Below are 10,815 nucleotides of genomic sequence, written 5' to 3'. Positions count from 1 at the left end.
ATATATTAAAAAAAAAAAAAAAAGATTGGTCAGTAACCCAATCCTACACCAATCAATACATAGGACCTATTCACCATGATTGGTTCAGTTTAGTTCAAACAATGCAAAGAATAATGATTTCATTTACTGGTCAGGGGAAAAGTTACCACAAAATCCATTATGGATGAAGCTGGACCTGGATAGTAGAGTCCAAGAGAGAAAAAAAAATACTAAAACTAGGTCCTTGGTGATATCACTGAACTAGATCAACCAATAACAAAACTCATCCAACCTCTGGACTTCTGATTGTATGGGCCAGTAAGTCTCCTTTTCTACTTAAGCCAGTCTGAGTTTTGCTTTCTGTTAATTAACGTGTCCCTGAGTTCAGGAGAGGGTCACAGGGGCTGAACCCAGACTTCTAGGGAGCTCCAGCCTCCTCCTAGAGATGAGTGTGTCTGAAGATGGAGCAATTGGGCACTTCTACAAGTGCTACAGAAACTGCAGACTAAATTTAGTTGCTTCTATAGAAAGGAACTTCTCCTGCCGAGACAAAGCAGCAACGTTGGAGTGACATTCAAAGGAACAGGCCGCAAAGCTAGAACAGTAAGAAACAAATTCCTTTTGCCTCCTCCAACCTTGGAGTCACCCTGTAGCGCCTCCTATTTGCAAAGCCTAACTGGGACCAGCTTGCAAAGCAGAAATGTGGTTTGTAGAGTCCCAGCTCTAGCATCGCAAAGCAGAAGGCAGATTTGAAGCTTAGGGGTAACTTAAATACTAGCAGAGAGCAGTTCATTTTTACTGTGTGGAAGAGAAGCCCATAGTCTGACTGTCAGAGAAGATAAAAATAAAAATAATCCACTTCCTACAAGACATCGCCCATGCTTCTTACACCACCACCTATAAAAGTATTTTGAATACTGTGAAGAATCATTTAAGGAAAGGGGTTATGGTTATTATTTCTTCTGGAAGACAAATTTGAATAGGTCTTCCCTGACAGCTTGGGTATAAAGAGCTGACCTGCTGACATCTCAGCAACCATATTTGTATATGAACTCTTACTTGCCAGAAACATCATAGTATTTCTGTTCCAACAGAAATGTGAGAATGCTTTTTCCTCAAGAAACATCCTAGGCATCGTGATTTTTCTCCATAGATATTTATGGAGCCATCATTTGAACATCTCTATTTTCTCTGGGTGCTGAAGGAGAAAATGTTGATTATGGAATATTCTGAAAATCACTCAGTGTGTATAAAGCTAATAAAAAGACATATTGTGGTCATGGTAGAAGTTTCAAAGCATTAGTAATTGTGGCCTCACTGTGCCTGTATGTTTGGTAGTCTTTCTTTTGTATAAAATATCTGTTCATTCCATTGTTCACATCTTTGTTGACTGAGTTAGGACAGATTTAATATGAAAATCTATATTCTTATGTCAATTTTTGGCAGCTCTAATGTCATAAAAGTCTTTCTGATATTCTTCCTTGGGCAGTCAAAAGCAATGGTCAACCACAAACAGTGTTCAGAAACTTCCTTTAACTGCCAGATCGGAAGATCAGCCTTAGACCAGTGCTTTAAATTTCAGTATTTCTAAATGAGACCTAAAGGATAAGTATATCCTTTATGATATAACTTGATGGTTTGTTCTGGAAAACTTCTTCAGGATAATTGGGGATGTGCAAATCAGAGAGTAAAAGTGACAATCATCTTAGCCTCTCATGGGCCTAGAAGTGACATAAAAGGAAAAAGAAAAAAGAAAGAGGCAAACCTATTTCTAGATCTAAGGGTTAATCTCAACCTCTCCCCAAAAAGGAAGGATAATTTAAGGTGGTAACTGCGACTCAGCCACTCAGCAAAGTCTTGTCACATCCATTCCACGTCCTACATATGTGTAGTTCACAGAATGGAAGCATATAATAAATGCCTGAGAATTTAAAATGCTTATATCACAACTATTGCCCAAGTGGCCCATTTTTGGTTGAGAGGTCATTAAAGAGGGTGTGATAATTAAAAGTGTGGGCTCTTGGACCAAGTTGCACAAATGCAGAACTGGATGTTTCTTATAAATAAACTCTATGATACTGGGAAAATTACTCAACTGTCTGTGCCTCAGTTTCTCATTTGTAAAATGGGATGATAATATGCCTACCTCAAATTTATTGGAGATAACAGAATGTCACAAAAATACAGTGGCTTAAAGACAATACAAGTTTCTTTCTCACGTAGCAGCCCCCAGTGGATCCAGTAGTGGAGAGGTTCTGCTCTACTCATCCGTTCACACACCCAGGTGCCCTCCACCTTGTTACTCCACCTTCCCCAAGGTCATTGTCCTCATCTTCTTTGTGGAGGTTGGGTCATGGCATTCCAACTTGAAGGAATAGAAATGGAACACTGGCCCAGGACAAAGGGATTTTCTTTTAAGGAGGTGACCTATAGTTATACTCATCATTTACACTCATATATTGGCCCTAACATATTCTTGTGATTCCAAAGAAGCTGAGAAATATAGTGGCTAGTTGGAAGGCCATGTATCTAGCTCTATTGTTTTGGAAAAAGGGAGAGATGGATTTTAATGGGCAAGTACAGTCTGTCATCCTACATCATAAAGTTGTTACGGAGTAAATGAGATAAGGCACTTAGAAGAATTAAGACATTTCGTGAGTGTTCTATAATAGCTAAATATTGGTATTGCCAGGTTACAAACTCCTCTTTCTACTTGTTTCAGGCACAATTCCCTTCTTAATGTTAGTCATTTGACTTTCTTTGGTCAATGAAATGTGCATGGCAGTGATGAGTGTCATTTCTGAACATAAGGATTAAGAGTCGGTATGCCATTCACTCTGGGGTTTCTTCCCCCACCATGGTAATCATAGAAGCATTTGTCAGCCTGGATCCCTGAGTAAATATGATGAGGGAGGCCCCCTGAAAACCCAAAGGTATGTAACATGAACAAAAAGTCACTGAGATTCTGGAATTGTTTGTTACTGCAGTATAACCTAGCTCATCTTGACTAATACATGAAGGCCCTGGGACATTTGTCAGAGAAGGGATTTTAGAAGGCTCCTTCACCTTAGAGCTTTGGAATGTCAATTAATATCATTAAAAGTAACCAGATAATTGGCTGATAAGCATGTGCATCCCTTAGCTACTGTGAAATCATAGTTGATTACACTGAGATAACATAGGTGTTAATGACTATGTATGCAAGACAAACCAATCTACATGGGCTTAATATTATACTACAGAAACATGTTCATTGATTGCAAAGGTCTTCTTTCCAAGACTGCATCTGAAAGCAAACTGACATTTAGAATCTCCTGATTCACCTCCCCTAAAATAAAGGAGATTGCCATCTGGCCACAGCTGTGAAAATGCCAACAGCAAGGGATAGGTCCTAAATGGAAATGCAGGCTCTGTGAAATTTTTTCATTTCCTTAAATTTGGATTTTAGTATTTCTTCCAAAGGAATCCAGTATTAGCAATTCAAAGAGCATCACATGGCTCTTAAAGAGTGTATTCACCTGCAAGAACCTAGAGAGCAGATAGTGTGAGTAGCTTGTTAGGATGATAGACATAAAACCATTGCAGCTATTACTTATGATCATTTACCACATTAATAAGCAAGGTATTAAGTGTTATACCCACATAACCTCATTTAATCTTCACATCGGCCTTTACAAGGCAGATACCACTAGTAGTCCCATTTTACAATTGAGGAAACATGAGCTTAGAAAAGTTACATAGACATTTATTTTCTTGCTCATGTTACATGCCCATGGGTTATGTAAAATGACTAAAGTCAGCAGTCCATGAAAGACGTAATTGGAATGTGAACTCAAGCATATGACTCCAAAGCCCATTTGTTGAGCCAATAAGATGTACCTCCAAGTGAACATAACAAGTGTTAGAACTGAGATTAGTACAAAGATCTGTGGGAGATCGGCAAGAAACAGCAAAGAAACAGCAAAGTACATAGATTAATCAAGGAAGGATTCATTGAGAGTTAGATTTTTAGTTGATAGGACTTGGCCACATAGAAAAGAAGGGAGGACATTCTAGCAAAAGAAAAAGTCGTACTTCTCCTAAACAGCTGATTTATTATTAGTATTACAGTCACTGTGACTCTTAAAACTAACCAAGTTTCCACCTTTACATTGGCTGTCAGGGAACTCACAGTCACATTTATAATACTTCTTCAGCAACTATATGGAACCTAATGATATTAACATTTGTATAGTGACCAAACCTTTATCAGAATTCCACACCCACTTTTTCTCTTTACCCAATTTTTTAATCATTTTATGTTTTATGCTGTATTATTAAAAATCCTTGATAGGTACCCTCAGATTCAGATTCCTTTTGGAACAATGAGACATATAGATAAATAAATTCATTAATAAGAAAATAAATATTTTTCTTTTTCTAAGGTCTTCCTCAGATTCATTTTGTAACAATAAAGCAAAGAAAGAAAAAGAAAGAAAGAAAGAGAGCGAGAAAGAAAGAAAAGAAAGCAAGCTCTTTCCCTGTAATGAAGCCATAAATTCATAAAATATAAAGCATCCTTGTATTAGGCTAGCAAAACTTCAAAATTTAATAGCACCCTCTGTTGGTAAGGCTATGGGGAAATAGGCAATCTCATACAGTGCTGGTAGAAATGTAAGTTAATAAACTTATGGAAAGCAATTTGGCAATAACTATTAAAATTAAAACTTCATAGGACCACTGAACCAGCATTTTCTCATTTACATATTCATCCTAGAGGTATACTGGTTCCCATACAAAATGACCATGTACAAAGTTACTCTCTTCAGCCTCGTTTCTAATAACAAGAGACTGGGAAGCAAAATTATTGTCCAACAAAGGAAAGGTTAAATAAATTACTTTTTTCAGTTCTCAAACTTTTTTAGATCTTTGAAATGTTCATGGTATATGGACACTGGCCTACAATATATGATGATCAAATTGGCCCTAACAGAGCCAATAAGCTCAATCCTCATTCCACTTTACCACAGTGCCTTATTATACTGCCAGGTCATTTTTCTGCTGCATAGAAGGGTCATTGAAAGTAAATAAATTGCCAGTAAATAGATATCAGCATTGTTTTCATTCATTCAATACATTCATTCCTTACCTATCAAATACTCACAGCACCTACTCTGGGCCAAGTACTCTAGTAGGCATTTTTTAGGTCAGAGATCCAGTATGCATATATTTACAGGCCACAGGGATTACTGACTGGTAAGAAATGAATCAGAAAATTCATGCTGAGACAGAGCAAGATGGCCAAATAGAAGCTTCTACCAATTGTCTCTCCCTGCAAGAATGCCAAATTTAACAACTAGCTACACACACACACACACACACAAAAGCACCATCATAAGAATAAAAAACCAGGTGAACCATCATAGTACCTAGTTTTAACTTGATAAAACTCTTATTTTTCCTACCATTGCTATTTTTCCTACCAAATGCTATTATTTTTCCAGAGGCACTGAAAATGGTAGGAAAAATAATCCTGTATTGCCAACACCACCACTCCCCCATTCCCCAGCAGCAGCCACATGGCATAGAGAATCTCTGCACTTGTGGGAGGGAGAGCACGGTGGCTGTGGGACTTTGCAATAGAATTCAGTTCTGCCCAGTCACAGCAGAAAGCAACACCAGGCAGAACTCTGCAGACAACCACAGAGGGAGCATTTAGGCTAGCCCTAGCCCGAGGAGAATTGTCTATCCAGTGGTCAAAACCTGAGTTCTGGCAAGCCTCACCACGACAGGCTAAATGGTTCTGGGTTCTAAATAAACTAGAAGTCTAGGCCACAAGGATTGCAAGTCCTAGGGAAGTCCTAGTGCTGCGCTAAGCTTGAAGGTGGACTTGGGGGGCACATAAACTAGTGAAACACCAAGGTAGGTGGCCAAGAGAGTGCTTGTGCCACCTTTTCTCCAGCCTCAGGTAGTGCAGCTTGCAGTTCCAAAAGAGACTTTTTTCTTCTGCTCAAGGAAAGGAGAGGGAAAAGTAGAGAAGACTTTACCTTTCAACTTGGATACAAGTTTAGCCACAGTAGGACAGGGCATCAGGCAGAGTCTTGAGTCACCCATTCCAGGACCTCACTCTCAGATGATATTTCTAGGCATACCCTAGGCAAGAAGGGGGGCCTGCCACTTTGAAGGGAAGGACCCAGTCCTGGCAAGATCATTGCCTGCTGACTAGAGTCAGCAGTGGTAGTCAGGTGGTACTCACCATGGGCTTTGGATGAGATTCTGAGATGTATTGGCTTCAGGTGTGACCCAGCACATTCCCAGCTGTGGTGGCTACAGAAAGAGTCTCCTACTGGAGAAAAGCAAAGAGAAGAGTAAAGGGAACCTTGCCTTGCAGCTTAGGTATCAGCTCAGCCACAGTGGGATAGAGCATCAAGTGGATTCTTGGGGTCCCTGATTCCATGCCTTGGCTCTTGGATAGTATTTCTAGACCTGCCTTGGGTCAGAGGGGAGCCCACTACCTGGAAGACTGAGTCTCTGAGGCCTGAAAGCATTCATAACAAGCTGACCAAAGAGCCCTTGGGGCTTAAGTCAATATCAGTGGTAGCCTGGCAGTACTCCCCACAGGCCTGTAGTGGTGGTGGTCATAGGGGAAGACTCCACTGCTAAAGGAAATGGGAGGCAACAGTGGGAAGAACTTCTTAGTATTTAGGGAAGTTAGGGCTTGGGTGCCGGCCCAGCTGCAGAAGAATAGAGCACCAGGTAGATTCCTAAGGTTTCCAACTCCACGTCCAAGGTCCCAGACAGCATCTCTACCCACCTGGGGCCAGGGGACCTTTCTACCCTGAAGGGAGTAAGACTGACTGGCTTCATCACCTGCTGATTGTAGAGACCTAGGGCCTTGAGCAAACATGGGCAGTAACCACATAGTGGCTACAACAAGCCTTTAGTGAAACCCAGTGCTATGCTGGTTTCAGGTCTGACCCAGTAGAGTTGCTGTGGTGGTGGCCACAGGGGTGCTGTGTTGCCCCTCTCCCCAGCTCCAGGAAGCTCAGCACAGAGAGAGACTGCTTATTTGTAGAAAAACTTAGGGAAGAGAATGGGAGTCTCTGCCTAGGAATCCAGAGAATGATCCTGGATCTTATCTAAGACCACCACGTGGTGCCTCTACAAGACTGCAAGAACCACAGCATTACTGGACTTGGAGAGTCCCCTAATGAGGATATGGCTGCAGTGATCAAAAAGATGACAACACCAAAGTCCCTTCAGATACCTGAAAAGCCTTCTCAATAAGCGTGAGTACAAATAAGGCCTGACTGTGAAGACTGCAATAAATACCTAACTCTTCAATGCCCAGACACAGGTGAACATCCACAAGCATCAAGATCATCCAGGAAAGTATTACCTCACAAAATGAACTAAGCAAGTCACCAGGGAACAATCCCAGAGGGAGATACAGATAGGTGACCTTTCAGAGAATTCAAAACAGATGTTTTGAGGAAACATGATGAAATTCAAGATGACCCAGAGAAGGAATTCCAAATTCTATCCGATAAATTTAACAAAGAGATTGAAATAATTTAAAAGAATCAATCAGAAATTCTGGAGTTAAAAATACAATTGACATATTGAAGAATGCGTCAGAGTCTCTTAATAGCAGAATTGATCAAAAAAAAAAAAAAAACTAGTAAGCTTGAATAGAAGCTATTTGAAAATACACAGGCAGAGGAGAGAAAAGAAAAAAAGAATAAAAAACAATGAAGCATGCCTACAAACTCTAGAGAATAGCCTCAAAAGGGCAAATCTAATAGTTATTGGCCTTAAAGAGGCCAATAACTTTCCAAACCTAGAGAAAGATATTAATAGCCAAGTACAAGAAGGCTATAGAATATCAAACAGATTTAGCCCAAAGAAAACCACCTCAAGGTATTAAATAATCAACCTCCCAAAGGTCAAGGATAAAGAAAGACTCCTAAAAGCAGGCAGAAGAAAAAAAATAACATGCAATGGAGCTCCAATACATCTGGCAGCAGACTTTTTAATAGAAACCACACAGGCCAGGAGAGAGTGGCATGACATATTGAAAGTGCTGAGGAAAAATAATTTTACCCTACAATAGTATATTGCATGAAAACATGCTTCAAACATAACAGACAAATACAGACTTTCCTAGACAAATAAAAGCTGAGCAATTTCATAAACACCAGATCTATCCTAAAAGAAATATTAAAGAGAGTGCTTTAATATGAAAAAAGGATGTTAATAAGCAATAAGAAATTATCTAAAGGTAGAAAACTCACTGGTAATAGAAAAACACAGAGTAGTATAACACTGTAATTGTGATGTAAAACTACTCATAGGTAGAATAGAAAGACTAAAAGATGAACTGATCAAAAATAACTATAACAAGTTTTGAAGAGATAGTACAATAAGATATAAATAAAAAACAAAAAGTTAAAAAGTGAGGGACAGGCCAGGTGCAGTGGCTCACACCCATAATCCCAGCACTTTGGGAGGCTGAAGCAGGTGGATCACGAGGTCAGGAGTACACAACCAGCCTGGCCAAGACGGTGAAGCACCATCTCTAATAAAAATACAAAAATTAGCCAGGCATGGTGGCAGGCACCTGTAATCCCAGCTACTCGGGAGGCTGAAGGAGGAAATTGCTTGAACCTGAGAAGTGGAGGTTTCAGTGAGCCTAGATCACACCACTGCACTCCAGCCTGGGCAACAGAGCAAGACTCCGTTAAAAAAAAAAAAAAAAAAAAAGTAGTGAGGGGAAAAAGTTAGAGTTTTTATTAGTTTTCTGTTTTCTTATTTGTTTGTTTGTTTATGCAATCAGTGTTAACTTGTCATCACTTTAAAACAGTGGATTAAAAGATATTATTTGCAAGCCTCATGGTAACCTCAAATCAAAAAACATACAATGGATACACAAAAAATAAAAAGCAAGAAATTAAAACATACAACCAGAAAAAAATTACCTTCCCCAAAAGGAAGACAGGAAAGAAAGAAGGAAAAGGAGACTGCAAAACAACCAGAAAACAAATGACAAAAGGGCAAGAGTAAGTCCTTACTTACCAATAATAACATTGAATATAAATGAACTAAACTCTCCAAAGGACATAGAGTACCTAAATGAATTTTTAAAAAGACTGAGTAATCTGTTGCCTACAAGAAGCACATTTCACCTATAACACACATAGGCTGAAAATAAAGGGGTGGAAAATAATATTTCATGCAAGTGGAAACCAAAAATGAGGAGGAATCGCTATATTTATATCAGAATAAATGGATTTCAAGACAAAAACTGTAAAAACAAAGAAGGTCATAATGATAAACTGGTCAATTCAGCAAGAAGATATAATGATTGTAAATACATACACATCCAACACTGGAGCACCCAGATAGATAAAGCAAATATTATTAAAGCCAAAAAGAGAGATAGGCCCAAATACAATAATAGCTAGAGACTTCAACACCCCACTTTCAGCATTGGACAGATATCCCAGACAGAAAATCAACAAAGAAATATCAATCTTAATCTCTACTATTGACCAAATGTACCTAATAGATATTTATAGAACATTTTATCCCACTACCACAGAATACACATTTTCCTCCTCAGCATATGGATTGTTCCCAAGTATAGGCCATATGTTAGGCCACAAAACAAGTTTTAAAACATTCAAAAATTTGAAGTAATATCAAGTATCTTCTCTGCCCACAATGGAATAAAACTAGAAATCAATAAAGGGAGCAATTTTGAAAACTATACAAATACATAGAAATTAAATAATATGCTCCTGAATGACCAGTAGGTCAATGAAGAAATTAAAAAGAAAACTGAAAAAATTTCTTGAAACAAATAATAATAGAAATACAACATACCAAAACCTGTGGGATATAGCAAAAGGACCACTAAGAAGAAAGTTTTAACTATTAAGTGCCTACATCAAAAAAGTAGTAAAACTTCAAATAAACAACATAATCGTGCATCTTAAAGAATTAGAAAAGCAAGAGAAAATCCAAAATTAATAGACGAAAATAAATAATAAAGATCAGACGGCTGGGCGCAGTGGCTCACACCTGTAATCCCAGCACTTTAGGAGGCCAAGGTGGGTGGATCACCATCAAGAGATCAAGACCATCCTGGCAAACATGGTGAAACCTCGCCTCTATTAAAAACACAAAAATTAGCTGAGCATGGTGGCATGAACCTGTAGTCCCAGCTACTTGGGAGGCTGAGGCAGGAGAATCACTTGAACCCGGGAGGTGAAGGTTGCAGTATGCTGAGATTGCACCACTGTACTCCAGCCTGCCTACAGAGTGAGACTCATCTCAAAAAAAAAAAAAAAAAAAAAAAAAAAAAAAAAAAAAAAAAAAAAAAAAAAAAAAAAAAAAAAAAAAAAAAAAAAAAAAAGATCAGAGAAGAAATAAACGAAATTGAAATGAAGAGAATACAAAAGATCAATGAAATGAAAAGTTGGTTATTTGAAAAAATAAAATTGATGAAACTTTAGCCAGAATAACTAAGAAAAAAAGAGAGAAGACTCAAATAAATAAAATCAGAAATGAAAAAGGAGACATTGCAATTGATATTGCAGAAAATCAAAGGACAGTTAGAGGGCTACTATGAGCAATTATATGCCAATAAGAAAAACCTAAAAGAAATGGGTAAATTCCTAGACACATACAACTTACCAAGATTGGGTCATGAAGAAATCCAGTATGTGAACAAACCAATAACAAGTAAGAAAATCAAAGCTGTAATAAAAAGCCTCCCAGTAAAGAAAAACCCAGGACCTGATGGCTTCACTGCTGAATTATACCAAACATTTAATGAAAAACTAATACCAATCC

The sequence above is a fragment of the Cebus imitator genome, unplaced genomic scaffold, assembly GCF_001604975.1.
Source record: "Cebus imitator isolate Cc_AM_T3 unplaced genomic scaffold, Cebus_imitator-1.0 Scaffold24, whole genome shotgun sequence".
Classification (NCBI taxonomy): Eukaryota; Metazoa; Chordata; class Mammalia; order Primates; family Cebidae; genus Cebus; species Cebus imitator.
The sequence above is the reverse complement of the archived record's forward strand: the minus strand, read 5'-3'. Positions refer to the sequence as shown.